This window comes from Mauremys mutica, chromosome 1 (assembly GCF_020497125.1).
Source record: "Mauremys mutica isolate MM-2020 ecotype Southern chromosome 1, ASM2049712v1, whole genome shotgun sequence".
NCBI classification, from domain to species: Eukaryota; Metazoa; Chordata; order Testudines; family Geoemydidae; genus Mauremys; species Mauremys mutica.
In genome coordinates this window covers 132,272,478-132,286,618 of record NC_059072.1, presented here as the reverse complement: position 1 = coordinate 132,286,618, position 14,141 = coordinate 132,272,478, and the positions used below count along the sequence as shown (strand labels likewise).

The following is a 14,141-nucleotide window of genomic DNA, read 5'->3' as shown; positions in this document are numbered from 1 at the left end:
GACTTCACAGTTCTGTCATTCTTTCTGCAGCCATGTTAAAAAAAGCCATGGTGATTGCGGGGAAGGGGATTCTAAACCCAGCCATTATTCAACAATCACTGCTGAGATTTTACTTCCACTTGCCCCCAAAAAAATAAAAAATTGCATCTTCAAGCAGACCAAGAAAAGTATTTAGCTCCAAAAGTTAAGTTTTCAGAACGTTACAGACATAGATCCAGTGAAATAGAGGGTTACAACAGAAAGTGTTCTATAGCCTTAACAATTGTGTTTGCTGCTAACAGCCTGAGCACAGAAGCTGAAAACATATTTAGACAAGAGAACTGTATTAGCAAGAATGCCAGGGATTCCTCCAGTGTAAAGCCAGCATAGGTGATTTTACGCTTCCCCCTCTCTACCCTCTGCATAGGAGGAGTCTTGTGGATGAGGAGAGGCAAGAAGAGAACATGGCTAGAGGTGGGAGGAGGCAGCCGAAGTACATTGCACTCTGGTGATCCTCAGCCAACTGAGCAATATCAAGGGCCTCCCACTAGCCAGAGTAACTTAGGGCAGCCTTTAGGCTGCTTTATATTTCACCTAGGGACTACTTGATCCCCAGTCAGGCCAAGGATCGGGGACACATAAAGGTGGCTTAAAGCCACCTTCCACCTACCCCAGCAATCCAAGTGATGCCACAAGCAAAGCTCAGCCAGACCCAGGGTTCTTTTCTCCCAATCTTATTTTTCCAAAACATCAGATTTATGTTTTAAATGCTTGAAGCAATTTTTTACTTCATTTATTTCAAAATATGCACAAGCTGATAAATGCACTGTAGCATGCGTAGGACGAGCATTTCATCCTGCCTGCTAATGACTCTTGGAAGCTTTACTAGCATCTTTTCATTAATAAAACTATTATTTATTCCATACCTTCACTTCTAGACAAAAGAGACAATGAGGTAATTGTCTTAGACATTCTGCTAGTCAAAATTAACCAGAATGTAAGCAACACAGAAATGAGACAAAGTTGTGGAAAGGAAAAGATGAGTAGGACACTGCACAATGCTAAACTTCATCTGGGTATGTAAACAAAAATCATAGTTTTTAAGAAAAAAATATGACTTCTCACTGCCCATCTAATAATTCCATTACAAGACATCAACATGTCAAAATAGCTCCGGATTCCTTTGCAGTGAAAAACAGGTTATTCTTAAACAGTCTGTGTGTGTCCATCCCTGGATGTTAGCAATTACATGTTGCCATTTTAAACTCTAGTTTAGACCCAAATATTATCCCCAAGGCTGTCAAGGGATACATGTTCAGTAGGAACTGTTAGAGACGTTTCTAAACTGCAGGTTTACTTGGCACACAGCTTTTTATTGATTTGTTTGTTTGTTTGTTTATAAAGAGAAGTAAGTGGGGGCACAGGGGGAGGGGAGAGCTAATATGATATGGAGATGTTCACCGGAAGGTCACTAGGCTGAATTCAGCTCAGGTGAAATGTATTGGTCTATCTCAAATTAGGTATTGATCTCTGTCCAATTTCAAGTTCAAATGGGAAAACAACACAAAGACCTCCGCCATCCTTGCTAGCTGTTTAAGCTGAGAAGACAAGGGTTGACTGAACCTGGAGATTTAACTTCCCCTCACCTTTTGAAGTAGTCCTTCCAACATGAGACCACTTCAGATGCTACATCCAAGAGCATCACATACATACAGAGGAATGGAAATGACAACAAAGAACTCTGTGCTTTCAGAGGAGATAAGAGATATATACCCAACAATGCCTTCTGGGATCTCTCCACCAGAAAGGAATGGAGCCTTCTGTGGGCAACTCTGTTCACTCTCACCAGGGACCACAACTGAACCAACAACATCTCATGACTCACAGTAATGGAAGCAGTTGATCGATATAACATCATCAGAAATGGACCCCTGATCGTCAGCCATCACCAGGAAGAGATCATCTACTGACCCAACACACAGAGCAGTTTCTCTGTGCCATATCTTGGTTATAACCCTGATTTTCAAGGGCCAAGGAAGTTCTAGACATTCATATATGGCAAGAGTTGTCTCAACCCTTTAAATACTCTTAACCACCAAAGGCAGATTAAATACAGGTCAATGGTTGCATAGACTGCCCGTGTCAAGAGATGGATTTTTGAACTAATGCCAGACACATGCTTCCTTTAAAGCAATCATCACCCTTTTCTCCAAAAAGGAGTAATTGTTAAACTCTGCCAGCAAAGGAGCCAGTACCATTGGTCCAACATGAAAGGACACCACCCCCAAACCAGCCAGCTTTGCAACAGGGAGTCTCATGTGGAGAGGGGACTCTGTCCTCCAACCGCTCCCACTGAGAAACCCCAGGCTGCCTGCCCCTCAGACATAGTTTTTTCTGGGGTCGTCACTGCGGGGCTGGGAGACGGCGGCAGTGTAACAGGCGCTGTAGTTGGTGCTCTTCTCGGGACAGGTGCAGTAGAGGAGGCCGCCCTCCAGAACCAGCAGGGCCACGCAGCCCAGCCAATGTAGAGCGAGACCCCCGGCTTCCTCTTCTGAGCTTTGGACACTGGCGGGTTGTAGAAGTTCCAGATGATTGTGTTGGCCAACCAGCAGATGGGGATGAGGCAGAGGATGCTGGAGACCAGAAAGATGGCTCCAGAGACCATCATAATTCACGACTTGGAGCCTTTGTCCTCCATGCAGTTGGTGCACTTGGTGCCCACAACGCTCACCAGCAATGCCAGCACCAAGATGACCATCATGGAGTGGGCAGCCTGCAGGTCCTGGGGCAGCACCAGCATGGAGTCGTAAACCTTGCACTGCATCTGGCCTGTGCTCTGCACAATGCAGTTCATCCACAGCCCCTCCCAGATGATCTGCGCCACCACAATGTTGTTGCCAATGAAGGCCGTCACCTTCCACATGGGCAGGGCACAGGAGATGATGGAGCCCAGCCATCCCACCACTGAGAGCACCATGCCCAAGATCTGGAGACCTGCTGAGGCCATGATTGGGTGGGAAGGTGCCTATCTCTTCGCAGTAACTTTCCCTCCAAGGTACAGCTCCTCCCCCCCGAGCACCAGCACAGGGGCTCTGTGTTGCAGCTCAGCAAATTGCAACAGGCAGCAGACAATAACAGGCAGCCTGACCAAGTCCCCCATCACTACTACATCCTGTGTTTTGGATGATTTTGTTAGTTGTTTTAAAAAGTCTCATCCACATCATCTTCCTGATTGCATGGTCTATAGTAAACCCCTATCACGACATCAACCTTGCTTTTTACCCCTTTTATCCTTAACCAGAGCCTTTCTGCAGGCCTGCCACCCACTTCCATCTCAACCTCAGTCCAAGTGCATACATCCTTGATATACAAAGCAACACTTCCCCCCTTTTCTCTGGCTGTCCGTCCTGAACAAGCTGTACCCTTCTATACCAATATTCCAGTCTTGTGAATTATTCCACAAATTTCTGTGATGCCAACTATGTCATATTTGTGATTATTCACTAGTATTTCTAGTTCTTGCTGTTTATTCCTCATACTTCTTGCATTAGTATACTAACAGCTAAGATGTTTATTAGATTTCCCCTCTATATTCCCTCGTCTCTTCTTTGTTCATTCAGTGATTTCCCATGTTCCCCCCCAGATTCTGACTCTACACCCAAGTCTCCATATTTTTGCATACTTTCCATACTTGTGCAAGACAAACCCAAGAAAGAAACCAACAGGACTCCACTGGCCATCACATACAGTCCCCAGCTAAAACCCCTCCAACGCATCATCAGGGATCTACAACCCATCCTGGACAATGATCCCACACTTTCACAGGCCTTGGGTGGCAGGCCAGTCCTCGCCCACAGACAACCTGCCAACATGAAGCATATTCTCACCAGTAACTGCACATTGCACCATAGTAACTCTAACTCAGGAACCAATCCATGCAACAAACCTCGATGCCAATTCTGCCCACATATCTACACCAGCGACACCATCACAGGACCTAACCAGATCAGCCACATCATCACCGGTTCATTCACCTGCACGTCCACCAATGTAATATACGCCATCATATGCCAGCAATGCCCCTCTGCTATGTACATCGGCCAAACTGGACAGTCTCTATGGAAAAGGATAAATGGACATAAATCAGATATTAGGAATGGCAATATACAAAAACCTGTAGGAGAACACTTCAACCTCCCTGGCCACACAATAGCAGATCTTAAGGTGGCCATCCTACAGCAAAAAAACTTCAGGACCAGACTTCAAAGAGAAACTGCTGAGCTTCAGTTCATCTGCAAATTTGACACCATCAGCTCAGGATTAAACAAAGACTGTGAATGGCTTGCCAACTACAAAACCAGTTTCTCCTCTCTTGGTTTTCACACCTCAGCTGCTAGAAGAGGGCCTCATCCTCCCTGATTGAACTAACCTCGTTATCTCTAGCCTGCTTCTTGCTTGCTTATATATACCTGTCCCTGGAAATTTCCACTACATGCATCCGACGAAGTGGGTATTCACCCACGAAAGCTCATGCTCCCAAATGTCTGTTAGTCTATAAGGTGCCACAAGACTCTTTGCTGCTTTTACATATTTTTGGACTTATCTGTGGGCTTTTTGTCTCCTGCCAAATCATTCTTGTTTTATTTTGGCATCACATTGCAATCATTTTGGTCAAAAGAGTAGCCAGTTTAAAAAAATATGCAGTGAGGGTTGCCATACTGAAAAAGACCATGGTCGTGTAGTTCAATAGCCTGGCTTATAGTTGGTGTTTCAGAGGAAGGTGAAACAAATTCATAATGTATCCAGGCACTATTACTTCATGGGTCTAATAATGCTAATTTTCTCTGACCCCTGCTGGTGATCAGCTGATTCACTTGCAATTTTTATCCTAGCTAGTACAATAGGTGTCATTGTTAGTCATGGAAGCAAATCTCTTTTCGGATGTATTAGTTTTAATATGGTTTGGCAATGTAAAGGTTAATTATAGTCTACATCTAAAATATGTCCTTATGGCTATTGTAAATACCTTGTGGGGTAGGTTTTGTTTGTTTGTTTTGAGTTTCCTCCCACTGCTCCCGCCCCTCACATGCTTCTGATCTTGGTATTGATGCTGCAGCCAGTTCTGCATCTGCTTTTGCCCAATAGTGAGTAGGAGATGGGAGGTGATTTTACTGCTGCAGACAGCACTAGTGACACTAATAGTGGAATACTGTGTATAGTTCTGCTGTCCAGGTTTTTTAAAAGAAAGTTAAAAAACTGGAGAGGTGCAAGAAGAGTCACAAAAATGATTTGAGGCCTGAAGTAAATGCCAAGAACCAATGACTGGAAGTTAAAGCCAGACAAATTCAATTTAGAGATAAGGCACAAATTTTAACAGTGAGGTTAACAGTGGTCATGGAACAAACCACCAAGGAAAGGGGTGATTCTCCATCTCTGAGTCTTTAAATCAAGACTAAATGCCTTTCTGGAAGATATGCTTTAGTCAAACATAAATTATTGGGCTGAATTCAGGGGTAACTGGGTGAAATGCAATGGCTTGTGTTCTACAAAAGATCAAACTAGATGATCTAATGGTCCCTTCTGACCTTAGATTGATAGATTTAATGAACTGAAATAAGGGTGACGCAAAATATTTTTTGGCAGTTTTCCTGCTCCCATGAGCTTCCACTCTCCGCTATTCTCCGTGAGATTACAGCTTAGTTGGGAAAGTGGAATCAGTCTGAAAAGGAACAGATGAAGCACACAGCCCTACACATTCCCATACACATATCCATTACAAACAAAATATGAGAATACTTATGAAGCACAGGGTGTTAAGGCAAGCTTAGGGCTTATCCAAAGCCCACTGAAGCTAATGAGTGTCTTTCCATTCACTTCAATGGTTTTTGATTCAGGCCCTAAGTGCACAGTGGAAAAGCATGCGCTGAAAATTTAGATTGATTGAAGCGCCATATTGATTCTGACAATCGCTACATATGAATAAAAACATAGTAACAATTACTCCTCCTTAAAAATGAAAGATGTGAGCAGTCAGTCTCTCTCTTGGGACACCCCTACGGAGTCTATAGTTTGGAATACCACCGACGCATTCAGCTAGAGAATAAGCACAGTTACAGCCATCTATCATATTGCAAATAAAGTGGCTCAAAGAAAAAAGTCCCAACCAGGCACCTTTGGGCATTTCACTCATCCCAAGCAATCCCTTAGCTATTGCTGCACAACACAGAACATAGTTGACTTCTGAGAGCCATTCACAGGCAGCCACTTTTGAATAGATGCCTAGTTTGCTTTGCTATTTCTCTGTTTTTAAAGGGAAGAGCCATTGTTTCCTATGGGTGTTTAGTGCCAGCTTCAAATAAACTGCCTTATTTATTGTAAGCACTGTTTTTCCCCAGTAACATTGATTTGTTTTTGGTTCAGTGAAATTATAAATATTATTTTAGTTTAAATATAAATAATACTGTGAATGAGCTGTCTGATTATTCTAAAAATAGTTTCTCTGTTCTAAACCATTCCCTAGATCTACACCTAGAGAGAGAAAAAGAGACTGTGTCTGTCTGTCTGTAGGAGACAGGGCACCTCAACTGTGTTGCTTGCCTTTATTTGAGAGAAGAGGGTTATTTCTGAGATACCAGTGGCTTATCTGGAAGTATATTTACCATACTTCAGTACCAGCACGTCTCTCTTCAGAGTGTGGTTCAGAAGTCACTAAAGGAAACCACACACTGTTAAGACTAAACATTCTTGAGTAAGCTTCAGTTATGGCAAGTTCAACTGCAGAGGCTGTCGAGAGTGCAGTTACTGACATTTTCCAAATAAATAAAGCAAACAAGTTACTTCAGGAAGAAAATCACATCTATATGATTTATAACAGTGGGAGTTAGTCCATCAAGGCAGGATGAACCCAGTGAACCAGGAGTAACAGGCCACCCATGGACTTCAGCTTTGCCTCCAATGCCTTAGCTCATTCTACCTGGTCCAGAACAACTGGTGTGGACCTGCTTTTTTAGTACTGTGCAGGCTTCCAGAAATGCTCAGCCAGGTCTCAGAGTTTCAACATGGGTTAATATTAATAGGGAAAAAATATAGGGATCCTATTTACAGCCTTCTGGCAGCAGGTAGGGAGAAAAAAAACCACCCCTCCAAAATCAATGTTTGCTTTACTGAGGGCCTCCTTAGGTGTACATTGGAAACAATTCCGTCTGTCTGCCACAGTTAAGTCACCCTGCAGCCTAATGTGCCAGCCAGCCAGCAGTCCAGAATCAACAGATTGCTGCTGTTGAGCAGTACCAGACCACATGGCCAAAAAGGGATGGAGAATGTTATATGTGACACAGCACCTGATGAATGATGATAATGAACAAAAAGCATAATGGGAGCAAATGGGCATCTCAGCTCCTTTTCCTCCAAACTGTGACATGACATAGCCACTGGCACCACTAACGTAAGGGATATTTTTAGCATTCTGGGCTCCTCCTATCTAGTATAAGCCAATCCCCATCTTTCTTCTTCCCATCATTGGCTCCCAGTTCAAAGGAGTGACCATTAATTACATCATGGGCCTGATTTTCCACTGCCTTGCACTTTGTGTAGTCACACTGGAGATCTCACTTTATATCCACTTGACACAGTTTTAGATGACTCACTAGCATGTAAGGTGGTGAGAAATCAGGCTCTGTGCACTGGATCATAGAACATATGGATGTTCAACTTTCTTGCTATCACGCCTACTTTTGTGTATGCCTGGACACATGCATGTAAGTATTTTACTACTAGGTTCCTCCAAGTTAATTGATTTTTGTTTTATTACAGAGATTTCTCTTGAAATTCGTATTAAAAATCAAATCATTTGATTTCTCCAGCTCGCTTCATGCTAACTGATGAGACTCGAAACTTCCATATTCCAAATCCATTCTATTCTATATGCTAATAGATGAGCATTGTTGCAATCCCCCACTGCACTGGAACATTTATGCTTCATTAATTCAGAACCATTAATTCAGAAATTCAGAACCACAAGCTCCATTGTATTACAGGCACCAATCAAACAATGCTCCCTAGGCATTACTGGCTGACAAGATACACCAGGCAGGAAGTGCTTTTCTTGGTGATTACCATGCCTCACCTAGTGTTATATGAGGAAGATATCTGAAAGCCAAGTGAATTTAACCACTTGAGAAGTGTTATAAGGTCTGAAGTGCTATTATGAACTAGAAATTATACATACAAATCCAGAGCTACTGGATCTGCACAGGTGCTGGGCAATGTAGATGGGAGTACAACACCAGCACAAGCCAGCTCCAGTTGTTCCTGAAGGCTATTTCTTGAAAAGAAGCTTACGTACTCCCTAAAAGCATTAGCTGCCAATTCTGTGATCATATCTGTGGTGGGTAGACCTTTCAGCCCTATTGAAGTCATTGGGACTCCAGATGGGTGCAAGGTTCTGCCCTCACAGATCTGATTGCAGTGCACCACCAAAGCACGATAGGTACAGCACAGAAGTGCTGCGTCACTTACTATCAGTCTATTATGCTGCAAATAGTTATTTCGTCCTTTTCTCAACACCTGGAGCGCACAGCACCATTTACTACGCCAGCCCAGTCTTCTGCTAGAGCTGCTACTCACAGACAACAAGCACTCTGGGGCTGGACCTTCTGTACACTTGCCAGTTCTTCCAGGGCTTTGTTTATGCACTTGGCACTCACTTCAATGAGCCACACTGGAGCAAGCCGTTAAAGTGTTCTTTCTCCTGAAAAATATTAGGGGGCTTTGTTGCAACTCTTCAGAATACTAGCCCAGCACTCACCCCACTCAACCTGCTCACTAAAAATAATCAATGCATGGTAATCTGGATTATATCCCTACCAGAGTGTGAAATGGGTTTTTCCACATCATTTACTGTTTTCCTATCATTCATGAAATCTCTTTTTGCCGTGCATAAATGGTCACCTCTTGTTTATACATCGCTATGGAGCATAACTCCTAACGGACCAAAAAAAAAAAAAGACAAAGCTAACATTTACTCACTACATCCACATATGGTGTACCAAAAAAACCCAAACCCTGCCCTGCCGCCCACTTCCTTCCCCACACCCCCTGGCCAAAATTTTGATGGGGGAAAAAGGTTTTCTAAAAAGGTTCATGTATTTATACCTGTCTTAATGATACTCATCATCAAGTTATTTCACTCCACGCTCATTTGGTGTGACTATGAATAAACCCAACAGACGATAGAGAAGGAGGAGTGTTGCAAGCATACTATTCATGTGGATGGCAGCCTTAAAAACCCCATTTTGTTTACTTCTCTGGCGGACAGCCTGGAAATGCTGCTTATCAGTAATATTTGACTGAGTAAGCACCACAGTGTGTTCTCAAAACACAATTTCAACCTCAAAACACTCTTCTGAGGTACAGTGGATAATGTATGTGCTTTTTACAGATAGGTAAACTGAGTCACAAAATGGTTTTAAGCAGTCACACATTGACTCACTGGCAGAGTGACGCTGGAACAAAACCTCAGGCTCCTGGAACGCCTAATCCCCCTGCATGAGACAGCACAGTCTCCCAGTTAGATTGCCTGGTTAGCTAAATGCCATAAAGCCTCTGATGTAAATATACACATTCTTCCTGTCGTTAAACATGTGGGTACCTTGTGAATAGCTGTGACATTGGATTAGAATCAAACAATATTATTTATGGTTGAGATGATTTCACCATGGCAATCCAAAAAAGGAAAAAGAAGCTAGCAGTGCATATTTAGGAACATAAGAATTGCCATACTGGATCAGACCCAATATCCATCTAGTCCAATATCTTGTGTCTGACAGTGGCCAGAAAAAGATGCAAAAAAAAGAAAAAGAAAAATATAACTTCTGTTGAGGAGACTAACCTCTTCTCCACCACAACCCTAAAGGGACATCAGGTCATAAGACTGAGGCAAAGTCGGGAGGGTTTTAATCACATGTAGACACCAATCAAAACTGAAGCCAGAAATCTGAGTTTTTTGGGTGGATGGAAAGGAGGAAAACAACCATGCAGAGTTTAATCCCATGATCCAAATACAGCTCCAGGTATTGGTTATGAGGGAGATTCAAAACAAGAAGCAATTCTGGATGGAAGAAATATGGCAATTGTAGCTGGGCCACAATACCTAGAGAGGAGCTTGTGAGATTTTGATCCCATCAATCCTGAACTAGAATCTTAAACTTGATTCGGGCCAGAACTAGAGCTGGTCAGGAAACAGTATATTTTTCCATGGAAAATTTCAACTATTTGTCCAAAAAAAAAAAGGAGATTTTCAACTTAAAACTAAAAGTTTTCAGCCAAAATGTTTTCAATGAAAACGCATTTTCCCTGGAAAGCATACACTTTTTACAAAGTAATTTATTTAATTGAAACCTCAGTTTTCTATCCAAAAACAATTCTAACCAGCCTTACTCTTAACCCAAATCCTGAACAATAGACTGGATGAACACAGACCCAAACCCTGCCTCCTCAGCCAATTTCTAGTAAATTAACATTATTGAGGTGACAGATGCATGTAGAACATCATGGAATCATTAAAAGAAGCCTCAGAAATCAATTCCTTTTCAATCTTATTTGAATGACCTCTCTCTTCAAGTTTAATAAAATGGAACTATCTTCTGCCGGTGAAAGTGACTGTTACATAGAAGCTCATCTTTTTGGTCTCTCTATTCCCTCTTTGCCTGAGTGACCACTATGTTCTCTTTCTGATCTGCCTCAGAATTTCCCCTTGCTGACCATGACCACCATTTTGTTTTCTTTTATCCTGCTTTCCCACTCCTCTCTCCTTTTGTGATCCCCATTGAATCAGACTTTCTTACTTCACTGCTACTCGTAATGCTCCCACTTTCACTGACTTCCATATCATCTGCTTCCAAAGCTAGCCTCTCCTTTCCTACCATTCTGTTGTCCCTTCTATCCATCTAAGCATTTATACTATGCTCATAACTTTAGTAGTTGAACACCTACACCAGTTCTCCCCTGCCACACACTGCTTTAGGCTGGAAGCAGCTAATTATAGAGAAGCTCACCTGCAAGGTACAGGCAGGGCTTCTCCAAAAGACGGGAAATTGGAAGCAGAGAAGGTGGCAGGCAGAAGTCTGCAGTCACTCCCTGGGAGGACTGTTTGGGTGGCTGCAGAGCTGAGTTGCCTAAAGTTACTCCCTGGGAGGAGGCAGTGAAGAGACTGGCAAACCCAGAGAAGTGGGAAGGGCCAGGAGGTATGGAAGTGGCTCAGGGAAAGGCAGCAAGGTGCAGAGAATGAGCCTTGGCTGCTGTGTAGAGGGTCCCTGAGCTGGAACCTGGAGTAAAGGTGGATCTAGGATTTCCTGCCAGCCACTGCTGAAACAGAAGACTGACTCAGATGGCTAGAGAGCAGGAACCTTGACACACTTCCCCCGGAAGGGGAGACCACCATAGTGACCTAGCCAGCTGAGCTACGAAGCGGCCGCTGCAGTTCCTGGAGTGAGAGAAGGGCTGTAGAGGAGAAACTGACAGGGTGTAACCACTGGAAGGGGCATCGGCCTGACCAAGCTAATCCCCAGAACTGCCACGAGGCAGCGCCATTCAGTGGTGAGTAGAGCAACCCCACCTCCACCTCCGTGTTCATTAAATGTTCTTTGCAATTTGTCATGACAGCAATACAACTGCAAAATGGTTGCTTTCTTTGCAAGCATGACAGTGCATATCTTGGGCTGGCCACCTTTTGCATAGTCTTGGTATTACCTCCACCTCTATTGCAAACTCTGGACTCTGCCATTTATTTACCTTTGTATTCTATTTTTGTACCTCAGTGCACATTTTTATTTGGAAATATGTCATTTATTTCACTGCATGACAGAACTTTCATTTGGGAAGCACAGTTTTCATTTGCACTGCTAATATCTACAGCTCTCTGTGAAGTCAAGCCTATGTCAGGGAACAACCTGGTTTTTGTCTTGGTTACCAACTACATCATACACAAATGAGTCAGGAGTCCATCTGATAGCTGTTCAAATTCACATGACTTAGCTTTATCACATAGGCCTGAAACAAATGGTCAATGGTCTCACCTGGCAGCTAGTTTCTTGTGAAGAAATTGTCCCTTTCCCAAGAGAGTCTTTGTGAATCTCTGTATTCTTGACTTTTCTGAATGGATTGGTCTAATAGTTTGCAGTTCCCTTTGTGTTCCTACTGGAATATATTGTAGATGTCCAACACCATTGGGTCTGTCACTTGTATCGTTGTGGAAGGTTTCACCGTCTATGGTTTCTCTCCAATGCCACTTGCTTAAGGGAACATTTGAAAGCAGAGTTGAGCTTTCAGACTCTCAAAGGGCAAGACAAATGTTTGGGGGGGGGGGTTAGTGTTGTAAGTTGTATTTTATTTTACCATTAGGAATAACATTCATGGTGTTGTCGTAAACGGTCTCCATGGTTAGCAAATTTCTGAATTTTGCTTCAGCATTTCATTGAACAGCATTTCTTAATTTGGAATATTTCAGCCAATCAAAGTGCAGAGTTATATAGTTACTGATACATAACTGCATAGATCTTTCCCGTTTCCATTGCTTTCCCCACAGATCTTTTTTTGATTGTAGGTGCCTGTTTTGCATAATCACTAAATAGTTATTTATTGTTAGTTGCACAGTCTGGGAATCCCTGTATTCTGATTGGCTAAAATTGGACATCTGCCCATGAAAGAACAGCAATCTGGATGTAGAATCTATTTCCATGCAAGTAAATTGTTACACCTATGTAAGCATATTGTGAGTATGCAAAACTTTCTACTCTGGTCATCTAGTCTGGTTGGTTCCTTGAATTTTGCCAGCAATCAAGATACTGCCTCAGTGCCTCAACCTCTTCAGCTGAGACAGAAGAAAATGTATATGGAACAGAAGGTGCGGGGAGCAATGAAAATGGGTCTGTGAAATTTCTGAAGAGGAAAATGATTAAAAAGAAAAAGCAGAAATGGGGGGAATGCTTCTCTTATTTCAAAAGATTTCTCTCCTTTATACAAGCAGCAAAGAGTCCTGTGGCACCTTATAGACTAACAGACGTATTGGAGCATGAGCTTTCGTGGGTGAATACCCACTTCGTCAGATGCATCTCCTTTATACGCTCTTCTCCCTAAAATAATGGTCAGATCTTTTGACCAAATTCTGATGACCTTACTCAAACCAAATAGCACCTTAATCCACAAGAGTGGATCAGTGAATCAGAACTGCTCCATTGTAAACACAAGTATGTTACAGTTGTTCTGGGGAGACTAGCCCTGCTGGCCTGTAGAGAGTGAATGGGAGGAGGCAAAGGGTATAACAGATAGGAATGGAATGAAATGGTAGAAAAGAAGAAAGGGAGATGACAGAAAGAGAAGAAAGAATGGCCCAAAACAGACTGTTTTTATAAACAATTTATCTTTCGGTGGTTTGACAGCCCAGCAAGATGATTATTCTGTATATTTATAATCTGTGAATAGGACTGGATCCTCATGTTTTCATATTATCACTGTTTATGGACTTGATAAGGCAAGCTGCTCCATGCATGCAGACTCGTAACAACTTGTAGGATTGGGGCCTACAGTGGTTGTTGAAAGAAAGTGGCTGTGATGGGTTGGATCACAGAAACCCTCTTGGGAGCTGCCACCTGATGTGCCCAGAATACTTCTACCCCTGCTTTCCCTGCCAGCTCAGGACTCCAGCACCCTGTCTTGCTGAGCCAGACACTCCCGTCTGCTCCAACACAGACCCAGGCTTGCCCCAAAGCTACAGGTTTACCTGAAAGCAGCTAACAGAAGTGTTCCTGTCTAACATTCAGATGCCCAACTCCCAATGGGGTCTAAACCCAAATAAATCCGTTTTACCCTGTATAAAGCTTATGCAGGGTAAACTCATAAATTGTTCGCCCTCTATAACACTGACAGAGAGATATGCATGGCTGTTTGCTCCCCCAGGTATTAATATATACTCTGAGCTAATTAATAAGTAAAAAGCGATTTTATTAAATACAGAAAGTGGGATTTAAGTGGTTCCAAGTAGTAATACACAGAACAAAGTACGTCAACAAGCAAAATAAAATAAAATGCTCAAATCTATGTCTAATCAAACTGAATACAGATAAGATCCTCACCAGTTCCAGAATGCTCCCTTTTACAGACTAATC

General features: G+C 42.7%; 1 pseudogene; it reads right to left on the bottom strand.

The window, feature by feature from the left end:
* Window positions 1-2,357: 2,357 nt before the first annotated feature.
* LOC123352850 lies at window positions 2,358-2,986 on the bottom strand (annotated as a pseudogene).
* Between the last annotated feature and the right edge of the window lie 11,155 nt (window positions 2,987-14,141).